Source organism: Thermobia domestica, chromosome 16, assembly GCF_964235325.1.
Source record: "Thermobia domestica chromosome 16, izTheDome1.hap1.1, whole genome shotgun sequence".
NCBI lineage: Eukaryota > Metazoa > Arthropoda > Insecta > Zygentoma > Lepismatidae > Thermobia > Thermobia domestica.
Window position 1 is genome coordinate 118,786,923 of NC_137469.1, and position 25,795 is coordinate 118,812,717.

Here is a 25,795-nt window from a genome sequence, read left to right on the forward strand (position 1 = left end):
CATTTTGATTGCTATAAAATTAGTAATTTTGTTTCGATTCCTCGCGGCACACCAGCGGCCCATTCACGGCACACCAGTGTACCGCGGCACACCGGTTGGGAAACGCTGCGCTAGGGGTTATAGTGGCTCAGTGACACAGTACTTATATCCCCGGCTAACCAACATATGTACCTTAAAGCATCCGTCTACCACGTTAAACCCCTTAGGCTAAGAGAGATGGATGTTTTAAGGCAAGTGAATGATTAATGGAAGAATCGGTGGAATGAGAATCTGGGAGGAAATGGGAGCACCCGAAATCCTCTAGCACGATGTTGTCCACCACAAATTTATTTGACCGGGGATTGAAGCAGGGACCCCACGTACCAGAGGTAAGCGTTCTACCCCTAAGCCACCGCGTCCCCCTGTTGGAGACTGGAGTAATAAGAGTGGATAGCAGTAAAGATACATAAAAAAAAACACTGTTTCGAGTTTCTTTTGTGAAAAATACTGTGTAAAGAACTATTCGATACAAGCCACTGATACTAAATATCAAGTGAAGATACGTCGGCACGCTTTACATCTAATTCTTCTCCATTTCGTCTTTACACTTCCTGAATCCTCCACATATCAAAACATGCTTTGGTATTACTTCGTTCGAAAAAAAAAATACCGGATATTTCAAAGGAATTCCACAAACAGATCACAACACTTAAAGTTTACTGTATCTCTCAAAAGAAGTTTACGAATTCTTTCGCCTTTCTATCTCTTGACAGAGACAATCTTCTTTGATTTGTCTCTTTCAAACCCAATTCTATTCGGGCTTCGACAAAGAAGTTGTTGATGGAAAGGATTTACTCAGATGTACTCCATCGGGGTAACTCCAATCCTATGGATAAAGGTTAAAAAGGGAAAAAGACTATTTATATACAAGGCAGTACAAGAACTAGACAACTGACAAGGCACGACAAGATAAAGGATGACGCTGAAATGCCCAATGGCTCTGGTCTGGTCAAGGGCCAAGAACTTCCCGGAGTAGCTTTTTCTTTTCCACTTCTTGTGTGAACAGTGTAGTCATCGCTACGAGTGGCCATGTCTTCTGGGAACAACGCAAACGGGATAAATCCCAATTCTGGTTGGACGCCAAAACGAAAACAAGCTATTTTTGACCCAAAACAACTGACCCACAAATGTCAATTCGATCTAAAATTAAAACAAAAGTGTCTTTTAAACGCTACATTGACGCAAAACACGGAAAACTTGATTCAAATGCATCTTTTCGGATTTTTTAAAATTATTGAGAAACATTATTTCTGACCGCAGGTACTCTATATTTTCGTCAAGTATTTTCTACAATATGAACCAAAACACTATTAGTTGCTTTACTTACATTAAAATTCAATGGGGGGGGGCGGCACGGTGGCTCAGTGATAGAGCGTTCACCCCTGGTGCATGGGATCCTCGGTTCAGTTCTAGCTCGCACCAAGTGAAATTTGTGGTGGACAAACAACGTGTCCATGGGTTTTCGCGGAGTACTCCCATTTCCTTCCACTTCCTTCATTTCTTGTCTTCACCGTCCCCTTTAGCCTTCCCCCCAGCATAACCATGGGGCGTAAAACTTAAAGATTTCATTAAAATTCAATGATCTGACTTTCCTATAATTTAACCTACACTAGGGATGACAAGACTTCATGCCCCCTCCTTGTGAAACTAAAATGAGACGCTCCATCACGGCGACATTAAAATACCACTAATTTTACAGTAATTATGTAATATCTTCAAATAGATAAAAGATAATCGAAATGTGGAACAAGAGTGTCCTAGACAATATTATTTTACATGAGATACCGTTATCACGACAAACTTATCTCCTTTCGATTTCCAGCCATTTAGAAAATCAGTACTTATTTTCGCGTTTCTAAATGGACGCACATGGAAAGCTACTAGGTGACTCGTGATAATGATAACTCATGCCAAATAATATTGTCTAGGGAGCTCTTGTTCCACATTTCGATTATCTTTTATCTATTTGAAGATATCACATAAATTAGTGTAAAATGAGCGGTATTTTAATTTCGCAGTGATTAGGCCTCTTAACAAAAACATTTAGTTGTTCGAGACTATTTCTGATTGTTAACATTCTTACTTTTAAAAACATCTACGAACTTATTTAAACAGAATATTCTGCACTGTCCCCGGCAAAAGCATATGTGTGTTCGTTCATGTTATTTTATCTGTAACTAAAACGTCCTTGACGCAAATCAATTGCCTGTATTAACGTAAAATACAGTTTCGGTAGGTGATCTCAAATAGACCAAATGATTAGCGTGTCTGTTTTTGGTGTGCATGATCATGTTAGAATCTCTGTGAGGATACATCTCTCGTGACTCAGTATCGTGAGTTACCTAAATTAAGAAGTAGGAAACTCCGATCTAGGAAGGTGGAAATTTGATGCGCTGACCAAACATCGCTCATCGTGAACTTGCGCCCTGTTCCTGGCGATATAACCTTATGAATTGTTGTTCCAGACGTCTTTTTTTCTTTTTAACCGACTTTAGTGGAGTTAAGAATGAAGGGGACACTATGAGTCATTCCGGACAGTAAGGATAAACTCAATATGCTGTCCTCTCTCTTTCTCTCTTCCTCTCTCTTTCATGTGTACAAACGTAGTATTGTACATAAAACTTACACAGGATCACCATTTTCGTGCACTTACCTTAATAAATAAATAAATTGTGAAGTTTAGACTGTGTGTAGTAGCTTTATTTTCATATTTTGAGATCGACTTTAAAAAAAAAAAAAAAAAGATCTTTTAGTTTAATGTCCAACGATTATGTCATAAGGCAGACGATGAATACAGCAAATGAATGATAATGGAAGAATTCGTGAAATGAGGGAGGAAATGGGGAATACACCGACAAAAACCCACGGACACGATGTTGTCCACCACAAACTTACTTGGCCGGGAATCGAACCACGAACTCCACTACCAGAGGTAAGCGCTGTACCACTGAACCACCCTCCTAGAAAGACGCTTCTAGAAAGATAGCTTGGCCAAGTCTATGGTTCAGATAGACTACAGAATTTTTATCCACAGAAAAACTTTTTCTACTGACTGTACAGAACCCAAGCAGCACTAAAACACGTGTCTGTTTGCAAATTAAATACTGAAAGGTTTATGATTTATAACAGACCATCTGCACTTTAAAAATACGTATGAAGAACATGACACACAGGCTATTGTAAATTCAGAAAGGGCCGTAACAAATAGTTTAATGACAGCCATAAACTTTATTTGATCAGTATTTAGGTCACCACTCTAGCGAGGCTCAGCTCTAGCTAGTATTATATACGTGTCTCTTTCAAATGATAAATATTCATAAACTTGGCACACACAAAACCGACGGAAATCAAAAGAAGAGACACTTTTACCATACGCGTAGCGAAAATATCATTAACACTTTGAACAAGGTTTTATAACATCTCACATCTCAGTCAGTTTAAACATCAAGATTTAAAACAGAACCTAGAAAAAAAAAAACTTCCAATCAAAAATGTTAAAGATTTTCCATAAATAAAAGTAAAATATTTTCCAAGTTGACACTCATTATTATCATCAATTTGTGCTACAATTTGGGCAAAATATATATAATTGCCTTCATCAGACATATTATGTACGTGACTATAAGAAAGATTAGTAATAAAATAAGTGATTGGATATTTAGATGTTATTCTCGTTTAAGTTCTACCTGGTTCCAAGGCTATAATAACCAGTTTTCACTTTGTGTTTCACTTTAAATAAATAATATATTCTACCAGAATAAATAAGTAATCTATTCCACTAGAATAAATAAATAATCCATTCTACTAAAATAAATAAACAATATATCATACCAGAATAAATAAATAATCTATTCTATCAGAATAAATAAATAATCTGTTCTACCAGGATAAATGAATAATCTATTCTACCTGAATAAATACATAATCTATTTTATCAGAATAAATAAATAATCTATTCTACATAATAAAAATAAATAGTCCATTCTACTAGAATAAATAAATAATCCATTCTACTAAAATAAATAATCTATTATACCAGAATAAATGAATAATCTACTCTACCAGAATAAATGAATAATCTATTCAACCAGAATAAATGAATAATATATTCAACCAGAATAAATAAATAGTCCGTTCTACTAGAATAAATAAATAATCTATTTTACCAGAGTAAATAAATAATCTACCAAAATAAATAAATAATCTATTATCAGAATAAATAAACAATCTATTCTACTAGAATAAATAAATGCTGTATTTCAATCTATTCTACTAGAATAAATAAATAATGTATTCCAATCTATTCAACTAGAATAAATAAATAATAGATTCTACTAAAATAAATAAATAGTCCATTCTACTAGAATAAATAAATAATGTGTTCTACCAGGATAAATAAATAATCTATTTATCAGAATAAACAATCTATTCTAGTAGAATAAATAAATAATCTATTTTACTAGATAAATAATCTATCAGAATAAATAAATAATCTATTTATCAGAACAAATTAATCTATTCTACCAGAATAAATAATTATCTATTCTACTAGAATAAACAATCTAACCTACTAGAATAAATAAATAATCTATTCTACCAGAACAAATTAAAATCTATCAACTGTATCAGATCGGCAACAAATGACATATCTTTTAAAGCCGTAAAAATAATTTTTCATCGATTTTTCTCAAGAACTACGCATTAGAATTTCCCCTCATGCATGTCATTTTGTTCAGATCGATTAGATCTATCGATTGATATGTGTTTTACTTTAGACAATATTGTAGTTAAACAAAAACATAAATTAATAAATAAACAACCACAATTTTGGACTACATCTCATTTTAACCAACCTGTATAGTACAGGAAAAAAAATGACCACAAATACCGTAAGTTTTAATGGCAATTTTGGTCCTTCATTTTTGTCCCGTAGTTTACATTATTGACTTTGGACATTTTTTGTTCGTTTAACGCTAACACAAGTATTGTAGATATTTTTATATCATCTTGCAATCAAAACAATGATATTGTTATCCAATACTGAAACCAAAAGTAAACGATATCATCAGTGGCGTATTTAAGATTTTGTTTCGGGGGGATTCGCAGTCCTGGAAATGTGAAAATTCTGCAAGATATTTAATTTAATTTAATATAGTAAATAAAATTTCGCTTAAGCCTGAAAGCCCCCTAAATACGCCACTGGATATAATCATATTAATGTTTTTCTACTATATTCAAATTTGTCATCAGTGAGCATGATCTTAAAAAAAAAACTTATTTGGCTTACCGGTCAGTTAATTAATTATTTTCTCTTTTCCTTCAATCACTAGATCGACGGAAAATGTAAACGAAAACTCAAAACAAACCACTTATCACGCGATAAGAGAACACAACACGCACTTTTCACACGCACAACTGCATTCGAAATACTATGTCATGAAGCAGAAAACAAGTGCGCTCTCTATAGCTCCCTTGCGTCTAGAGTCGAACCAAAATACCACCTGTGGATGGGAAGCACGCAACCTTGAAGCAATGCCAATGCAACTCTTTCACTGTCACTCACCGACTTACATGAGGTCATGGAAGTATTTACACTGATGCTTTTCCGTTTCTTTTACGCAGATTTCAAATCTGCAATTTTATTTGAGTGTTAATCCAGGTCTCACATAGCCTCGTAGCATCAAAACACACGATAAGCCCCAAACAAACGGATTTGTACTTGTTAGTTTTCAGGAGTATTAATACGAAATTGTTACTACTATCCTACCATATTTTCAGTGAATACAGTGGCTGAATGATAACGCGTTCATCTCTGGTGCGACGGATTTCGGTGCGATACCCGACTACGCACATTTAAGGTGTACATCATGTCCATGAGTTTTCTCGGGATTCTCCAATTTCCTCTTATGTATTCATTCCACTTCTAATAATAATAATAATAATAATAATAATAAAATAATAATAATAAAATAATAATAATAAAATAATAATAATAATAATAATAATAATAATAATAATAATAATAATAATAATAATAATAATAATAATAATAATAATAATAATAATAATAATAATTCGGTTTCATTAATCATCCGTCTCCTTTATCGTAAAGGTATAAACATTGAACATAAAACCAGAAATCTCATTTTATTGTTGCTACCGTAAATTGGGTATACTTTGGCCCTTTAAAGGCAACTTTGACCCAAAGGAAGAGAAAGATTTGATTTCTTTCTACATGGTTATTATGGTGTCTATCAGTAAGAAAATTTGTAGATTCGAAGTATTACAACATTGAGAACACATGAGTATTGGCGCTAGGGATTTGTTTCCAGAACGTGGGAAGCAAGATGCTAGCAATTGTTAGCAAGTAAACATTTATCGTATTTCAAGTTCCACAACTTTTGTTTATTGCATTAAAGTGACATATCCTGAATGCACAAGTAAGTAGAATATAAAAACATGTTCATTAGCGAATATTAATAAGCTAATGCCTTAGATGTTTGTTCAATTACACACAAACTATTAAGCATTTAATTCCGTGGGGTAACATTGGCCCAATTTTTGGGGAAACATTGGCCCATATTTTCTGTGGTGCTAATGGCACAATATTAAAGACGAAATGGTGTACAAATGGTGCGATGTAATAAGGAAGATTAACCCCCACGAGCTTCTAAGAAAAGAGTATATTATATAATGCCTAAATTGCAAGAATTTTCTTCCTAAAACTGAGCAGTATGGTTCCGCTAAAGTACCCTACCGCAATGAAGAATATAGTGCTCTTATTTTCAGATATTAAGTATTCATCCGCTTGAAGATATTTTCATTGAACGATATTTTTATTTACCTATAAATTGAACAAAGTGATTTCACCCCTATGTTTGTAATATCGGTATTTTAAGTTATGTATTAAGAAATTTGTAGCGTTCTTTTATAGATGTTTGGTATTCACCCAAATATAATACAAATATTATCATTGAACGATATTTCTCGTTCGATTGAAATTGAGTAAAAAAGCATTGATAATTTCACCATGTGTTTGTAATACTCTGTTCTTCTGTTTTGCTTCTTAAATACAGCGCTACAATAATACTTTCCAGTATTAATTAGTCATTTTGACAAATGGGTTGTTACCCCAATCACGAAAAATCTTGCATGGCATCAAAAAATTGGAACTATAATCATCATTCTTGGTCACACTGAGTGTTTACAGTTTTCAAAACAAAGCCAAAGAATGGCTTTTTAACAAAGGAGAAATGTCATTAAATTACCTCCCTAATCTTAGGAGATGTTAGAATGGGAATTTTGAAAATTAAAACAAAAGGGGGCCAAAGTATACCCAGTTTACGGTACCTTATTTTGACAGAGGTATTTTCAAATTGTTTGAGGTATGTTCTTTATTTTCCCCACTCCTATGTGACGCTATGCTTCTATAAGAAAGGAAGACGGAGTTTAGAAATTATTGATGGAATCTATGGTTAAGATACTCTAGAATTTTTATCCAGAGACCAGAACTTGACTAAGCCAGAAATGTAGTGGCACAGTGGTAGGATGTTTATTTCTGGTGCAAGGAGTTCTCGGTTCGATCATAGGCTATGTAGGCTTGTGGTGGGCAATATTGTATGTGAAAAATATACCGTAAATGTACTGCGCTCCGTATGTAGAAATACGATATTAAGTAGCAGGACTGTATTTAACTTCATCAAAACATCCTTCTTCTTATCTATATAGTTCGAACGTACAAAAAGAACCAGAAAAACAAGCTCGATTGCCAACAACACAAACACATTTATAAGGTAAGGCACATATATATGCATATAAAGACACGTGGAAATGAGCGAGGCTAAGAAAGAAGCCCCGCCATGCAAAAGAAACCCATTAGCGATTTCACGGCATCTAATTTGCCTCACATTAACGTCAGTTCTTGTAGTTATAGCAGATTAGGCTGAGTCGTTTCCTTTGTTCCTCTGATGCTCTTTTACGATTTCTTGCATGTCACAATTCAATCAACGCACACTGCGACACAAAACACATTCTCATTTGTTTCCCCAGCAGACTATTCAAAACAACCGCTACGTTCTTAAGTGGTCCAGGAAATACCATCCGACTGATTAAACAGAACAATTCGTCCAACGTACGTAGAGATGTGTTAAAATAAAACTGAAAAGGCATTTCGCCAGAAGCACACTATCTCTCCTACAAAGCACCCATTCAACAACGACAAATTATTTAGGACTACGTATAACAGGTGGATGAAATTTATATCAAAACATTATTTGTGTCTTTTTTATCCTGTCGCCTCTATCATATGTGCAATCTAAGTAAAATGATTAATTGGGCTTCTGGTTAGCTTTACATCACGCATCTTTATTAGATACAAATAGACTTATTATTTACAAGGAAATATAATTCACGGGTCTTAAGAAGAATAGTAACATGATTAGGACGGTCACAAAGGCAATACAATACCCAGTGCTTCACTGGGACAAGGTATTTGTAGAAATTTATTTAATATATAAAGGACTCGGAATTCTTCCTTTCTATAACTTAAAATCTTTGAAAATATGCATGTATTTATGTCGTAAAATGTCCCCCCCCCCCTTTGACGCTCAGGTATACACTAGATAACATGAGCTTTAATCCTGCTTTACACTGAATAAAGCGGCAAACTATGGGTTAGCTCCTTTCTTGATCATATCCTGGATCCGCCACTATATATATATATTTAACAAACACCAGATACAGCTCAGAGGCCATTTTATACTGGATATCTAACAACAACAACAACAACAGTAGCGTAGCGTGGTATTCCGAAATGGGGATGCCAAAGTTAGTCAATTGTGCGCTACAATACTACTAAAATCAGCAATACATAGCTATACCGATGGGAAATATAGGGTTGTAAAAAATTTAGGAGGGAGGCCCCCTAATTGGTGGCCTAGTGGGGCATACAGAAGCAAATGCGTGGATTACGTAAGAAGCCAATAAGCAATTGTCTCAGTTTCTTCTTACCACATACCGACTGACAAGAAAACTCGGCCCCCCTGTTGTATGAACATTGTTTCCAGTATAGTTCCCTTTATTTCTTTCTCGTGGGCAGCTTCTTTCTCTGCATACCATACTTCAATCTCGTTCTTTAAAAAGTCACCCCTAGAAATTTGTCATCTTGAGTCCGGAACTCAGACGCCCATTCGTGAATATGGGCCTGAGTGTATACGTATATCGTTTGAAGATGTAAATAGAAAACACTTAAACCAGCTCTGGGGGCCTGTTTCTGAGTATGTATTTCGTTGTCAGATATCCAGATACTGAAGGCAGGGGCGCAAATCTGTCTTCAACGTTCGGGGAACGGGTAAGACCGTTCCCATTTTTTAAAGCGATGTTCAAAATATTTATGAAGTTGAAAAACAATGCTGTGGAGGATCAGAGTTGTCTTCAACATTTGGAGGAGGGCAGATTTGAGGGAGGAGGGCATATTTGAGGCTTACTCTGGGGGGAGGAGTGATGAAACTCATATTACGGCAGATGAATCTGATTTCTGAGGTGAACCTGTTGTATATTATATACTAGGTGATGTAGATGAAATTGTGATACGTATCAAGTGCCGTAAACACATTCTGAAATCTGAATACATGCATATTTATAATTGATATGTTTCTATTTACGCATCCACAATGATCCACATTAAAATTTTAGGACACTTGTTTTGTAATAATATAAATAATGACTTCCCCAAAACCATGAAAGAAAATCAACTATGTATGGCGCAACAATACTCTTATTTGAGCAAAATTATGATGATCACAATAGCATTATAGGAATCGTTACAAGAATTAAACAAATAGTTGAAAATAGACTAACAATAATAAATGATAATGAAATATTAAAAAAAAAAAGATTCTTTTTTTAAAATGAAACAAGTCAAGGGAAACAATTTCATCCCACTTTCCTTTGTGGCATTCGGATACAAATCATCACAATTTCAAATCGGGTGGACGGGACATGTCCCCCTCATCTCCTCGGGATATGTGCTAATGACTGAAGGGCCCAAGCAATCTCTTGGTCTACCAGATCGGTGACCATGATTCTACAGAATGCTTTATATTTATGCTTGTGTGTGTGAGCTCCCTCAAAGAGTTTCTGGCCACGCCACTGGACATACTATGTATTTATGATGAAGATTAATAGTTTGCCTTTAATTACGATTACAATTACGATGCATTTAATTATGATTAAAGTATAACTACTTTTTATACTATTACTTACATAACCGACATGCTTCAAAAAGGCATTGAACTAGCCATTTCTGTTTTGTTGTCTTTCCTTGTCGTTAGCGCTCGTACGTTCTGTACAGAAACTATAGCTTAGTTCAAAATAGATAGAGTTGGAAATACTTGAAGATATGCCAGCGTATATCTAAAGCAAAATGTAGAGTTGCAAGGGGTGAAGGGAGTTAAGAAAGCAAGTAGTTGCGCATGCGCACTCCACAGAAAGCAGACGAAAACCCCGTTTCTTGCAGTAGCCCTGGATGCCCAAGGAACATAGCATACGACAAGAGGAAAGATAGAAAATGTGCATCTGAGTGACGCGCATGTGTAGGTTCCGCTTATCCGTAAGGCGAGAGAGCACATTCAGAAGATTGCAGTGGAAATAATTGTGATAATTACAAGCAAACAATTTATATACAATGAAATACGTATTTTTTCTTATTAATAGGGGATGCCGGGCATACCGGCGTTCCCTTACGCTACGCCGCTGAACAACAACAACAACAACAATGGAAAGGATTTGGGAAGGTGTCGGCCAGGACCTGTTTAGTAGGTACCATCCCGGCATTTGCCTGGTAGAACTGAGGAAAACCCCATTCAGGATGGTCGGCAGCGGAATTCGAACCCGCGACTTCCAGAATGCGAAGCCAACGTTCTACCACTTGAGCTACTTCGCTCGGTAGAGTGTATATATATATATATACATATATATAGCTGAGTATACTCGTATAACAGAGTATAGATAAATTCATAAAAGAATAAATATTTAATGTAAATTGTTAAGAAAAGCATTTTAAGAATTTGACAAACTGACAAAGTTATTTTGGGCTGAAAAAAGTATCGATCACAGCATATTGCTGACTGAAAAAAAAAAAAAAAAGTTGAACAGCCCTATCCCTGCCTAGTTGAACAGCTTTAATATATTTCCGAATTATAAGAAAAACTCGCCTAAATAAAATGTGACAAAAATACAAAATTTTATTTTACGTCAGACTCAAAAATAACCTAAAGCTAAAACATGGTCCAAATATTCATTTATATGACCAATAGAAAAAATGTTTTCGTGTTTACAAGAGTCAGAAATGTGCTTATATTTAATTAGATATATAAAAGCATGCCAGGATTATATATAATAGAAAACCGAGTCTTAAATTAACAATAGTTTAATAAACTTATAGAATATATGAAACTACGTAAAATATTGACTCTAGGGTAACTGGCTACAATAACGCCACCATTCTTAGTTTTTCGAGGATTTCACATTTAATATTTGATGGGGAAAAATAATATTACATTGTGTAATAGCTTGATGTTCACTGATTACAACATAGTGCAAAGAACCTGGAAAAAAATATATGTAGTACAAGTAATACACAAAAATGTCGTACAAAGTGAAATGACGGTATTGCATACACTATTAATACAATAGCACCAGGTTCTCAGTATTCATATTATCATGAAATCAATGAACTGAGATACGCTGGAACAAGTACAATTAATTGGAACAAGAAGAGCAGAGTCCAGTAAGAGACAATGTGTCATCAGACGTTTCGTGATACCACCCCTTACAGTTTCCACATTGCAACCAATCAATAGTTTTACCAATACTGTCGTAATATTACTTTTTGCAAGTAACGCAATAGTAGGAGCTATCTTTGCGATGGCATGTTTTTGAACTTTTACCTTCGCTATTATTTTTATAAATACCCTCTTTCTTTCGTCCACTTGCTTGCAAACTTGATCCTTAATCCTTCACGTGGGACGTTCGGTAAACAGACTTCTAGTCACTACCATTGCTTGGATCTGTTTCTGATCTGTTCCTTCCATGAATGATCCGTTAATTTTTGGAGCTGGAATAAGTTCAGTGAAATAGCTGTCACTGGAGGATGTAGAGTCAGAAGGCTGAGACGAAGCATTAGGTAGGATCACAGATACATGAATATGATGTTGACGGTGGGGACTGTTGATATCTTAAGTGGATGGCTGGTTATTGTTGTTCAATGCATTCCCGGTAGGAGCTTGTGTCGGTCGGAAGCACTGAAAAGATAGTACTTGGTGCAAAGGTTGTTTCTGGGAGTACTAAAGGATTGAATGGGTATATGCCAGTAGTTTGAAAAGCAGATACGAGTATTGCATTTTGAGATGTGGCAGCTTTAATCCAGACAATAACGCCATTGTATCCATCGCGTTCGGCGTTATTGCAGCCACAAAACACAATGAATATACCATCGTTCCTCTGCTCTCTACTAATACATTGACTCATGTAAACACAGTCGAGACACTCGTTATTGACCATTGTGTTTTATATATTATATAAAATACCGTTTAAATTCCTAGACATTACGTAGGATATTAATATAGTCCTGTAATGATACGTATTAATATAAAGGACTTCTAAAACTTTACTTGCGTTTTCTGTCCTTAATTTTCTGGTCTGAATTGATAACACAACAACTGTACAACACACACGTTACATGACAGGAAATCAACTCACGCGCGAAAACAAAAGATGTGTCTCCCATGTATTGGGACATTGCAGAGTGCTGCCACTTGCTTAGTTTCTATGCTGTTAACAGTTGAAGGCGTTATTGTGTCCCTGGCGTTATTGTAGCCAGTTACCCTATATACTTGTCCATATATGTGTACAATGCATTATGGATATTGTAAGATTTGGCAATATAATTCATATAGGAATTCGTATCTTTTTCTTATTAGATACAATTCGCAGAACGAACCGACGAAATATGGTAAAGAAAGCACACAGTCATACGATTGAATCGTTATAAAGCCAAAGTCAAATATAATTACATAATAAAAATCAAACTTAAAATTGATCACAACGACTTCATGGAAATCAAACTGGATAATGAACGAAACGTAGAAGGCAAAGTTAAATTTAGATTGTGCTAAATCGTGAAAAATGAAAGTTAAAATGAATTAAAGATGGAAATCGAAATTGATTTTAAGTCTATGGAAGTCAAAGTAGAAAATGAATGAAATCCTAGAAATCAACACTTAAAACGAACAATGAAGAAAATAACGGAAGTTAAACATGATAATAAATAAAATCTAGATAGTGAATTAAATTATGAACGCCAACCTGAGTAACGGAGAAAAAATTATAGACGTCAAAAAACCAAATGGTTAATGAATATAAATCAGAAATCAAATGCTTAATGATGGAATTGTGAGAAATCAAAAGTCAAAATGAATAATGAATGGACTAATTTAAATCTGGTTTTCAACGTGTTAATATTCGCAGATCGAAAAAAAAAGACAAGAAAAAAATATCGAGGACTGGCAAAGTAGTATAGTAAACTAGGGAGGTTTGAGACAAGGGAGGAATGAGACAATGGTTATAATTCTGTTCACTTTGCAACACTGAAGTTGTTCTTCCTGCAGGATATAAGGGCCGTCGACAGTCATTTGCTGAATTGGAATCAAAAGAGGTGGACGCTACAGTTTAGAGCGAAGAGTGAAAAAACTGTTTTCAGGTAGGTCGAGTAAATGTAGGCTACTACTTAGTGAATGTATTCAACAAGTATTGAACTGGATTCTGTTTTATTACTATATGTACATTGAAAGACACGAATTCCAATGCTCTTTCGAAACACTCGGAATGTAATTTAAAACGAAGTAATTTACACGAAAAAGGAAAAACTGTGAAATGGCGGGAAAGGGAGAGTTGAGACACCTTTAGAAGGGAGGATTGAGACGTCTCAAGCCTCCCTACCAATGACTGTCCCAATTCTCCCATCATTTGTTGATTGATATGATTGTTATCAGTAAGATAATATTGAATTTAATGCAATCCTAGTAAACAGGGAGAGAAAATAAGAACGTGAGCCTTAGTTAGTAATTTGAAAAGTTCCCATTAGATACGAAAAGATAGAAAACGATTCCTCGTTTTATCATTTTCATAGGTCACTCGAGAGACAGACAATGAACCACCAAACATTGGCAGGTCAAAATTTCAGTTAGGTTAGGTCGGGTTAAAGTAGCGAAGGGAAGGTAAGGTAAGGTTAGTTCAAGATAGACTCGTTTAGAAATATAACGTTCGCCTTCTCGGTATTTTCCGTGTCGGAGTTTCGCTGACTGCTTTTTGAGTGTTTTTGGTTATAGATGTTTTGAACAGCACCCGAGATATTTCCTTTATTTACCGAAGGTGGAATTTCAGTCAAACTTTTGTGTTAACGTAAGTAGACTAACAGGGCATAACTAGCATACATGTGAAAGCAATTAACAATTTGTGATTTGATGCAGTGAAACTGGGTGATTGGGATTGAAAATCAAGGATCTTTGCTTCATACTGAGCCCAGCACTTACTCATTCATATTATTGCAATATTAAAATTAAAGTCTTAAGTCTCTAATAGTCTTGTTCCAATCTAAAAGTTACAGGAGGGATCCTCAGGAAATTAAAATGATTTGTTTTATTTTTACAAGTTTACAGGGGAACTGGGAAGATATTTTATTCACCTTACTCATAAATCGTTCTCCAGATAGGTTAAAACAATAGTTTTAAAAGTCGTTCTCCATACAGGCTAAACAGTTGTTTAAATTAGTCCTTTAGCCTTAGTCAACGATTTTGACGCAATTTTGTATTTTTTCATTACAGGTAACGGTGTTAGGAACCTACTACAATGCCTTTTCGATGGAAGAAACGAACTGATCGCGTCACAGTCCCAGGACATATCATGGAAGTTGCTTTGCGTGAAGCAATTAATGGCAGAGGTCTACGATCAACCGTAAAAAGATTTGCAGTAGATAAGCAAACTTTTTCTCGTTATGTGAAGAAAGCAAAAGAAAGTGCACCCGATGAAACTATATCTTATGTTCTGAACAGGAAGTGTTCCCAGATTTTTTTCTGATAGAGAAGAAGCACTTCTTGCTGCAGCAAAGACCCATTACGGACTTTGGTATTGGCTGTGCGTGAGCTGGCTTACGAATATGCTTTAGCTAATCCGAAGAAAATGCCGCCTCAATGGGAAGATAGACGAAGAGCAGGTTATGGTTAGTATTTAGGGTTTATGCTTAGATATCCCAATCTATTGCTTAGAACTCCTCAAGCCACAAGCTTATCTCGAGCTACTAGCTTCAATAAAGCTAATGATTCATCCTTCTTTACGAATCTACAGCGAGTGTTGATGAAAGAAAAGACTGAGCCTCATCAAATATGGAATGTTGATTAAACTGCAGTTACAACATGCCATAAACCTCCAAAAATAATTGCAATAAATGAGCTAAAGAAGTTAGTAAATCAACATCAGCTGAAAGAGGTTCACTAGTTACAATGTGTTGCGCAGTGAACGCACAAGAAACATCATTCCTTTGTTTTTTTGTTTTCCATCGCGTTCACTTTAAACGGCATATGTTGTCTGGTTCTCGAGCTGGAAGTTCAGGCGCCGCTAACGTATCTGGTTGGATGACAAAGGAAATTTTTACATATTTTTTGATCATTTCGTTAAACATTCAGGCTGTTCTCAGGAAAGAAAAGTTCTGCTACTATTAGATAACCACAAGAATCATATATCTATAGCTTTCATCCAGAAAGTCACGAATAAATATAAAATATTGCTATCGATTCCTCCACACACAAGTCACAGACTTCAGCCATTGGATGTGTCAGTGTGGAAATTGAAGTAATTCAAATGATGAAATAGAATCTGAAGATAGTGGTGAACACAACTACGGAATGGAAGTGAACTGTATGGATGATACTGAAGTTGGTGACTTCCTTGTCGTAAATTTTACAACTAAGAACACGTGCGTTCATTATGTTGGACATGGTTTCCCATGGTTATCAAGAATGTGAAATAAGTTTCTTACGCCATAAGGGGAGAAGCAAATTCAATTACCCTGATGTGCCAGATTTGGCAAATGCGCCCTTGTATGACATTTTGTATAAGCTGCCCCCTCCCTTGTGTTCTGGAGGAAATAAGAGAATGAAGAAATATGCCATTTTCTCAATTTCTTTCGGAAACGTTAATTTGCGATAATAATGAACATTAAAGACGCCCGTTTATAAGTAGGTCCTTGTACAGCAAGTAAGGTTCGGTTTCTTTCGTAGAATTGAGAATATTTGCGTTTGTTTCTGTGAATCACGTGAAAGCGCACAGATGGTCTCACTTGTGGAATTCATATCGATCCTATAGCTTTTGCCAGTTTTCGATGATTTCTTAAACAGGGCAAGGACCTGACTGGAAGTCGGAGCCTCATTAATGTTTCACATATGGGCTACAGGATTTCTTTTTTATCATTGTTTTTCTAGAATTTTTAATCATAGATATTATAGAGTATATTATCATACAAACATTTTAATTTTGCTCTTTCTCTCTCTCACATCTACATTCTCTAACTGAAGATGGTCACATAGTTAATTTTGCATGTATAAAGGTCTAGATTATATTTGGTCTCGAAAGCACGTTCTAGTCCTAGTACAAAGAATTATCTTAATTATATTCTAAATCTAAAATGTTTGTTTTTTAAATGTCTGCTTGTCAATAAAGCCACATAATTTTGTCAATATATGCAAATTTCTTACTGTCTCAATCCTCCCTTGCGCATGTCTCAGACCTCCCTAACTTAGGGAGTTTTGAGACATTTCGGACAGTGTCAGAAAAATGTGAATAATTTTCTTCGTAACGCAAAACGGAACTCAATAAAATTTACTTATATAGCTGAAACTTCAAACTAACACAAGGCAAAAATTTATGTAAGTATGGTTCATGGTTACAAAGGAAAAAAATCTTATGCGAATTTTGTCTCATACCTCCCTAGTCTCCCCTATGCAGCACACTCCATTTTGATATCTGATTGATGATTAGTTCTGTGTCACGGTGACAAAATTGAGTCACTAACATGTTCAACGCCCCACAAAAAACTTTTCGGAATCATGTTGCACTTTCCGATGAAGCTGATTTGGCAAATCTCAGATAGAAGTCGACAGTTGATGTGGAATTTATCAACACACCGCAATTCGCCACAATTTCACCATCCTACATTGAAATAGGGGGTGGGGGCATAAGAATCATGGTGTGTGCGAAGCATTTGCCACTTGGAAAAATAGTCACTGTAAACTCATTATTTGCAATGTCATATCACTGCTGCGAAATATATCGACGTATTTTAAGGAATACTGCTACCATTCTTTCAGACTGACTATTGTCGGGCGTCAGGGAATTCCTCGGTGACGGAACACCATGCCAAAGGTCAAAGCTGACCATCCATTAACACGGACCAAAAATATAATGACGAGGACCACCATGGGTCCGTGGACTGGCGGCTGAAAACCAATGATCTTGAAATGGAATCTTGAAGTTTTACGTCCCACAATTATGCCGACTAGGTTAAAGGGGACGGTGATCATGATAAATGAATGAAAGGGTGAAAGGAGACGGTGATCATGATAAATGAATGAAAGGATGAAAGGAGACGGTGATCATGATAAATGAATGAAAGGGTGAAAGAAAGTGGAAGGAAACGGGAAGACCCCGACAAAACTCACGTACACGATGTTTGTCCATCACAAGCTTACTTGGCGCGAGCTGGGATCTAACTAAGGACCGCATGCACCAGAGATGAAAGTTCTACCGCTGAGCCACCATGGCCCTCAAAAACCAGTGATCTAAATCGAATTGTATGCTCTGCTTGTCGTTGAAAGAAAGGGGGAGGGGACTGACATTTCTGCAATAAATTGCTATTTTTGAATTCTTTTACTATCCTTCTCTTATCCACACATATTAAACGAAGTCAAAATGCATATAAAACATGGGAATTATTTATAAATGAACTTAGATAAGGGAACAAACAGAAAAGCAAGCTAACCCCCACTCAGCCAGAAAATTATATACTGTATAGCTAGCTATTGGGCTCCTCCCTCTCCCTGCTATGCGATTTTCAAAAGTATCGTGTCGCAATCTCTAATGACTTACTTCCGTTTCCACGTGTTTGTGGCTTGTCCCGTGTTCATGGCTCATTTCCGAAACGTCCGCCAGGTGGCTCTGATATACTGGATGAATGGCTCTCAGTCACACTAGCACCCTCTTGTGGAAATTCCTTCGACTCAATGTGCGTGTTCAATGACATTTACATCCATAACCTACTGCAAACACGAGAACCCAGAAATGGATGTTCAAACACTGAATGCCTGCATAAATACTATGTGTTAATGGATTAAACAAGCACCACGACACGAATACCGTACAACTGGGAAGATAAAGAATCACATAGTGGACACACGTAGACTTAACATAAACATTACGTGTATTTTGGACGCTAGCGAAAGTATGAACGGCCACTAGTGACGCAATTCACAGTGGAACCGAGCAATTATTATTATTATTATTATTATTATTATTATTATTATTATTATTATTATTATTATTATTATTATTATTATTAATAATAATAATAATAATAATAATAATAATAATAATAATAATAATAATAATAATAATAATAATAATAATAAAAATAAAGTAAGGAAAGAATTTACTCTCTCATCCTGGTTGATTTCGCTATACATGTAATTTTTAAATTTAAAAGAAATATACAGTAGGTATCGTTCACAGGTGCACATCCAGAAACTTTCGTTGGGAAGGGGGCTCCAAGCCACTACGTCTATGTAGTATCAAACGGGTATTATTCTGCGCCCGAAAAGAAGATAAGTAATTGTAAAATACTTCCATCCACATTAAGGAAAAAAAAAGAACTAGATAGCTTTTATAAGAGAAAGAGTACAGATGAAGTGTAAGATCGAATTTTCATGCTACACCGAGCATTTCCTCACTAAATAAGTATAGTCTTATTGTGAAAGTGTCACAATCTAAGTTGACTTAGGAAGTTTTGGAGTGGGTCCGGACCCGGTGGACCTCAAGTGGGTTCGCCTCTGATTATTCATAAGTTTTATGGAGTTCAGTTTACCTTAATATCATGTCTCTCCGTGTGTCCCTCCGTATGGAAGAGAAAAAAGTCCCAAGAACTACTTGACAATCATCAACTTCGGCCAGGATGTAGATTAGGGATGGCCAGAACCGGTTTTCAGCTGTGAACGGATCCGGTTCTAGAAGATCCGGTTCCGGAATCGGTTTTTCGGATCCGGTTTCGGAACCGGTTTTTCGGATCCAGGTCTGGAATATATTTTTCGTATCCAAGTCTGGAACCAGTTCCCATGATTCGGTTCCGGAACCGGGTATTCGGATCCAGGTTTGGAACCGGTTTCTAAGATCTGGTTCTGGAACCGGATTTTCGGATCCAGATCTGGAACCGGTTCCTAAGATCCGGTTCTGAAACCGGGTTTTCGAATCTAGGTGTGGAACTGGTTCTGATAACCGAACCTCTAAGAACCGGGAACCTAACCTGAACTTTGTGGTCATCCCTAATGTAGATGGCCAAAAATTAAGAATCAAATTCGTTGATGCAGGTTATATTCTGACCAGAAGTGGTATAAATCAATCATTTCTGGTTTTAACGTTGAGCACTGTAGAGGAAAAACGGTATTTAAATTTAAAAAAAATAGTAATCCTGTAATCGATTAAGTGTCCCACGAATACATTTCGTTTACATTCTGACCTCTCTACTAAAACCGGAAGTGATCGAAATCCATTACATATTCCGGTTTCAATATTGATCTAGCTGTTTAGCGTTCTAAGAATGCTCCAGTCTATACAGCTGTTGTCAAAAGCTACAGTGTAAGGCTGTAGTAGCTTTTCGGAGATTCAACACCTAATCCTAAACTACAGATTTACCACTGCAGCCATAGCAATAACAGCGCGTGGACTGGAGCATTTTCATGTCAACACACAGCGACTGGTAGACAACTGAAAATCATTGCCCCAGGTAGACAACTGAAACTGATGCATTATTTCTTCCATAGATGGCACTATATATGCCATGAACGGCTTATTAATAATGGCGCGAAATTTTAGTGTCGGACCGGAAACGTTTGGACATACTCTTGTACTTCCCTCACTAGCAACGGCACCGACTTTCCAAAATTTATGTGGGTCCATCTCAATGGTGGGACATGTTGGTCTAAATGTTTTCAGGGAAGTCTCGATGTTTGATTGATTTATTTTTAGCTAAAATCTATTATGAACATAAAAATCTGGCTGTCATAATAGCCTGTGCTATGATAAAGTAAAATATACCGGTACTATAATAATAAGTTGGAGCTGCCCTAGCTCAGTCGGTAATACAGCTGACTTAAACGCAAGAGAAACGGGTTCAAACCCGGGTCCAAACTAAAAATCTGGTCGGTGCACCGCATCCACAAGATGATTTGTGTGGGTGCTGGAGACCCGAAGCACCCACGCAGTCGGCGCGCGTGCTCACTAGTAGGCAAAATGTTATCTCGTGCATTACAAATGTTTGAACATCTCCCGAACAGTTTTTCCCTCATCTTGCTCAAACGATGTCCTAACCAGTTTCTTTTTCTTGTTTTCTACATTCTCTAAAATGCCGTAGGGGGCACGGTGGCTCAGTGGTAGAGCGTTCACCTCCGGTGCTTGGGGTCTCTGGTTCGATCCCAGCTCACGCCGTGTGGACTTTGTGGTGGACAAACACCGTGTTCGTGGGTTTTATCGGGGTTCTCCCGTTTCCTCCCACTTTCTTCATTCCACCATTTCAGTCATCTCTCATCATCACCGTCTCCTTTAGCCTAACCGGTATAACCGTGGGACGTAAAACTTAAAGATTTCATTTCATTTTCATTTCTAAAATGCCGTATTCTCCTCTATGATTCAACACTCGCTCATTGCTTTCCATTTCCTCAGCTCATTTTCTCTAGTCTTCCTCCTAAACACATTCTATAACTTTTATTTTTATTTCACATGGGGTTATGCTGGAGTAGAGCGCATATCTCTGATGCGTGGGGTTCCTGGTCTACCGCTCTCGCTAAAGTAGGCTTTGTGCTGGGAGAAGTTCTCCCGTTTCCTCCCACTTCCTTCATTTCACCATTTCGCTCATTAACATAACTGTGTCCCTTAGTCTAGGAGCAAATTCGTGTCATTCTTTAAAAAAAAAAACTAAGGGAAATATTTGGTTACCTAAATAGCTAAGGCGGACACTGGCAACTGGTTGTCCCTCTTGCTTCACAATCTGGATGTTCTGGTCTTGAATCCGGTGGCCAGCAATCCTGAATAAGGACTTGCTAGAGATTTTGCTTAGTTTCACTAGGCTATGGTGCCTGTAAATGATGGTCTTGGCCCACTTACGTTCCCACTATTATTGATTTCATTATAAATTGGCTTCGCAGGCCAGTAAATAAATTTGAAAACCATGTCTTCATCATTTGTTGAAAGTTATTACAGCAAAACAATAACATATAGTGTAAAATATTTGTCTGATAAATGGACTCAGTGTGCCAGTGTGCCAAGAATAGATTCCTTCTACCCCATTATTTATGTACTCATAAGCAGCACGCTGGCCCAGTGGTAGAGCGCCTATCTCGGTGCCTGGAATCTCTGGTTCAATCCGCAGCCAAGTAAGTTTCTGGCGGACAACATCGTGTCCGTGGGTTTTTCTCGGTGTACTTCCGTTTCCTCCCACTTTCTCATTCCACCAATTCTTCCATCGTCATTCATTTGCTTTAATCATAATCTTCTCTAGCCTAAAGGGCATTAAAGATTTTACTTCATTTTCGTTTTATTTATGTACTCATGTACTGACACTGGAAGATTGGTTTGCTATAGAGTAAAACTGGTACAGTATGGCTGAGAAATTACTTTTTAAACATGGGTTCAACGTCTCAAGTATAGGTTCCATCTCCAACCTTTTATCTCTCTATGCCAACCAAAAGTGGCAGACTCACCTAATTCTGATTTAAATATTGGTTCCCCATAGGGCAAAAATGCTAGCATATTGCAAGAATAGTTTTACACATGGATTTAAATGTACCAGGAATAGGTTCCACTTTCATCGTTATCTTTCAGTTCAAATCGGAAGTAATATATCGGATGTTCTAAAAATGGCGCGCCCACGGACCACAGAGCATTATTCTACAAGTAGAAATAAAGCATACATTATATATATATATATATATATATATATATATATATATATATATATATATATATATATATATATATATACAGTGGCGGATCCAGAATATAATCAAGGGAGGAGCTAAACCATAGTTTTCAGCTTTATCCAGTGTAAAGCAGGATTGAAGCCCATTTTATCCAGCGTATAACTAACTGAGCGTCAAGGGGGCTATAGCCCATATATATATATATATATATATATATATATATATATATATATATATATATATATATATATATATATATATATATATATATAAACAAAAATCACGATTGTCTTGAAGGAATAGGAGATTGAGTACTTGAACAGCCACTTGAAGAAATTCTGCGTACGCCACTGTATTAGTTCTGGTTCCAATATTGGACTCATATTGTTTGGAAGTCGATCGCAGTTTCAACAATGATAAATGGAACTCACTTTTTCTGTCTTTGGGTTTTCTTAATCGGTATTTGTGTATGAGAAAATGTTTTGCAAACTATTTATTTACAATCGTTTAAAAAAAATGAAATGAAAGTTTTGAGTTTTACGCTTTGAGTTTTGAGTTTTATGCTGGCTAAGCTAAAGAAGATGAAATAATTAATAAGATGGTATAATGAAGAAAGTGGGAGGAAATGGGAGAACCCCGAGAAAACCCCCCACACACGGTGTTTGTTCACTTCGAAGTTGGGACCCCAGGTATCAGAGGTGAACGCTCTACCACTGAGCCACCGCTACCCCTACAATCGTTTATTAATTAAACGTTCATAAATGGGGTTTTGAGTATACTAAACTAGACTAAATACTACTAAATAAATACTAAACACGAAAGAATTGAGTGCTTAATCCAAAAATTGTTTTGAATTCCAATGCCTATTCCACACAACAGTCATGACTACAGTGTTGGAGGAAGAAACACTCCAGTCAAGGTAACGACCTTGCAGATTGTCACTACATCTAGCGGTGAATATGGAGAAGCTCGTACTTACCACCTGTACACCTCCGTGAGAATTGCTGTCTACGATCTACCAAAAGTAGTAATTTTTTCTCTGTCTCTTACCTGCAATCAAAGATAGATAAGATTCATTATACATTGTATAAAAACAATCAGCAGCAGCAATATGTTAATTAAATACTTTAAAGTTAATAATTCGAGAAAACGCTTCTTAATGGAACACGGACAAACATGTTTTCATTGCGTAACAGATCCAACAAGTAGTGCGAACCAAAGTACGAATAAAGAAGGTTGCAAATTGAACTATAAAACACTTTAAACAAAAAAAAAAAAAAAAAAAAAAACCGTAATCATCTACACGAATGGTTCCTAAACGGTGTGTTAGGAAGACTTAAAAAAGCACCAAAGGTGCGAAGGCTACGGAAATATTCTACAGTATAGGCTAAAGATATACATGTAAGATAAATATGTACAGTACTACATGACAGGGGCATCATTTAAGGGGGTCAGGGAGGGGCATTTGCCCCTCCTGAGTTTGAGAATTATATAGATTTTATCAATAGAATAGTAGTAAGTCAGTGAAAAACGTGAAATTTTACTTATATCAAGGGGTCTTGCCCCCTCTTCCCAAGCAAAATCTGAAATGACGCTCCTGCTACATGAAAGAAGAAGACACAATCTAATTGTCTTGTCTTGTCTTGTGTCAACTTGCGAGGATAATAATAAGCCCCGGCTTAAGCAACCCCAGTCGACTATATCGTTAAATATTGTTACATAAATTTTTGGGAATGATTAAAAAAATGGATCAAAACATTACGATTAGTTTTTGAGTAGTTCAAATTACATTCTCGTAGCCAAACTTTCTCTATAAAAATTGTTGCGGAAGTACCGCAGGATTCTGAAACATGGATATTTGGATAGGCACATATTAGTTCCTAAGTGAAGTCTTGACCCGGTAGGTCCCATAGTTGCGGTAGGTCCCATAGTTTTGGAGCTATGGATCTTTAAAGTTCATTTTTTCATGATTTAGGCAGCCTATAACTCCGAAAGAAAGCATTTGTACACCCGGGTTGGTCTATACTTTTTGTCTTATCTTGGTGTTAGGAATCACCTCTCAAACGTTGTCGGTGTTGTTTTGAAATAGCCTGTATACCGCTGAATCTGCTCCGTTTCTGCTCTTATTCCTCTATTGATATGTCAAGCGTGACGTAATCCCCACAGTATTTCCGGCAGTTTCGAAAAAATATGCTAATTATGGAACTTACAAAGCTTATACCAGTATTTTCATCTTACAACGAAGGAAAGAATTGTAATTTTTGTTCAGATTTCTGAAAGTTTTTTTTTTTTTTTTAATAAATGAATAAAATAAGCAAGGCATGGAAACAACTTGTATAAAGCTAAATGGAAACTACACTGTCCTATCCATTCTTCACCTAATAGCCAAACTATTTGGAACCAAAAATGCAATTTTTGCCACATTACACTTTTTTATTATTATTATTTATTTAAATCACCAGAAGTGACAAAATTACTTGATCCATCCATTGTAACTGGGTTTCAATATTGGTTTCTCAGAGTGTGGAAGCCTACCGTAGTTTCACAGTGAAACCAAACTTTATTATTATATTTTCTCTATCCATTATTTGAACAGTAATATAAGAGCTATTCAGTATACAGGGTGTGATTGAAAAGTACCGGAATTTTTCCCGCCGCGCGGCTCCCTGGCGTTCGAAAAATGTGAGGGGTGGGGGGAAATGTGCGCGGGACCTTCCTCTTTCAAGCGGAAACTTGGCCCAGTGCGCTGCGAGCAGTGGTTGAGAAAGCATCGCTGTCCGCGTGAACGTCGTTTTGGTCGTCGGTCACGTTTTTTGAGCGCCGAAAATGGAGTCAAAGATTGACCAACGCTACGCCATCAAGTTCACCGAGGGGCCGTACTCGTACATGTTTCATCACCACTGATCACACTGTCTAATAACTCTTCGTCGGCTTCCACACAATCCAGCACTTCACGACTCATTTTCACTCGCAGTTCTTTTTGCTCCTCGGTCAACACCTTGGGGACCAGTTTGGCGCACACCTTCCGCATGTTCAATTCTTCAGTCACAATTTTTTGCACTGCATAGTATGTCAAATTAAGTTCTTCGCTAATCTCCCGGAGGGTTGTCCGACGGTCCAGGTTCAGGTATTCGCGAACTCGGTCGACGTTTTCATCGGTTTTCGACGTCGACGGCCTCCCAGAGCGTGGTTCGTCATCGGCGTCCTCCCGGCCTTCCCTGAAGGCCTTGTGCCACTCAAAGATCCGAGTACGGGACATCACATCTTCCCCAAAGGCTTCCTTGAGCAGGTCCTGGGTCTCGGTGAACGTCTTTTTTTAGTTTGACACAAAACTTGATGGCGTAGCATTGGTCAATCTTTGACTCCATTTTCGGCGCTCAAAAAACGTGACCGACGACCAAAACGACGTTCGCGCGGACAGCGATGCTTTCTCAACCGCTGCTCGCTGCGCACTGGGCCAA

The 25,795-nt window shown here is 36.8% G+C and overlaps 1 protein-coding gene across 2 annotated transcripts in view; it reads right to left on the reverse strand.

The window, feature by feature from the left end:
• Positions 1–25,795, reverse strand: part of LOC145673369 (uncharacterized) — a 695,073-nt gene that overhangs the window by 451,995 nt on the left and 217,283 nt on the right. The gene's annotated exons all lie outside the window — the stretch shown is intronic.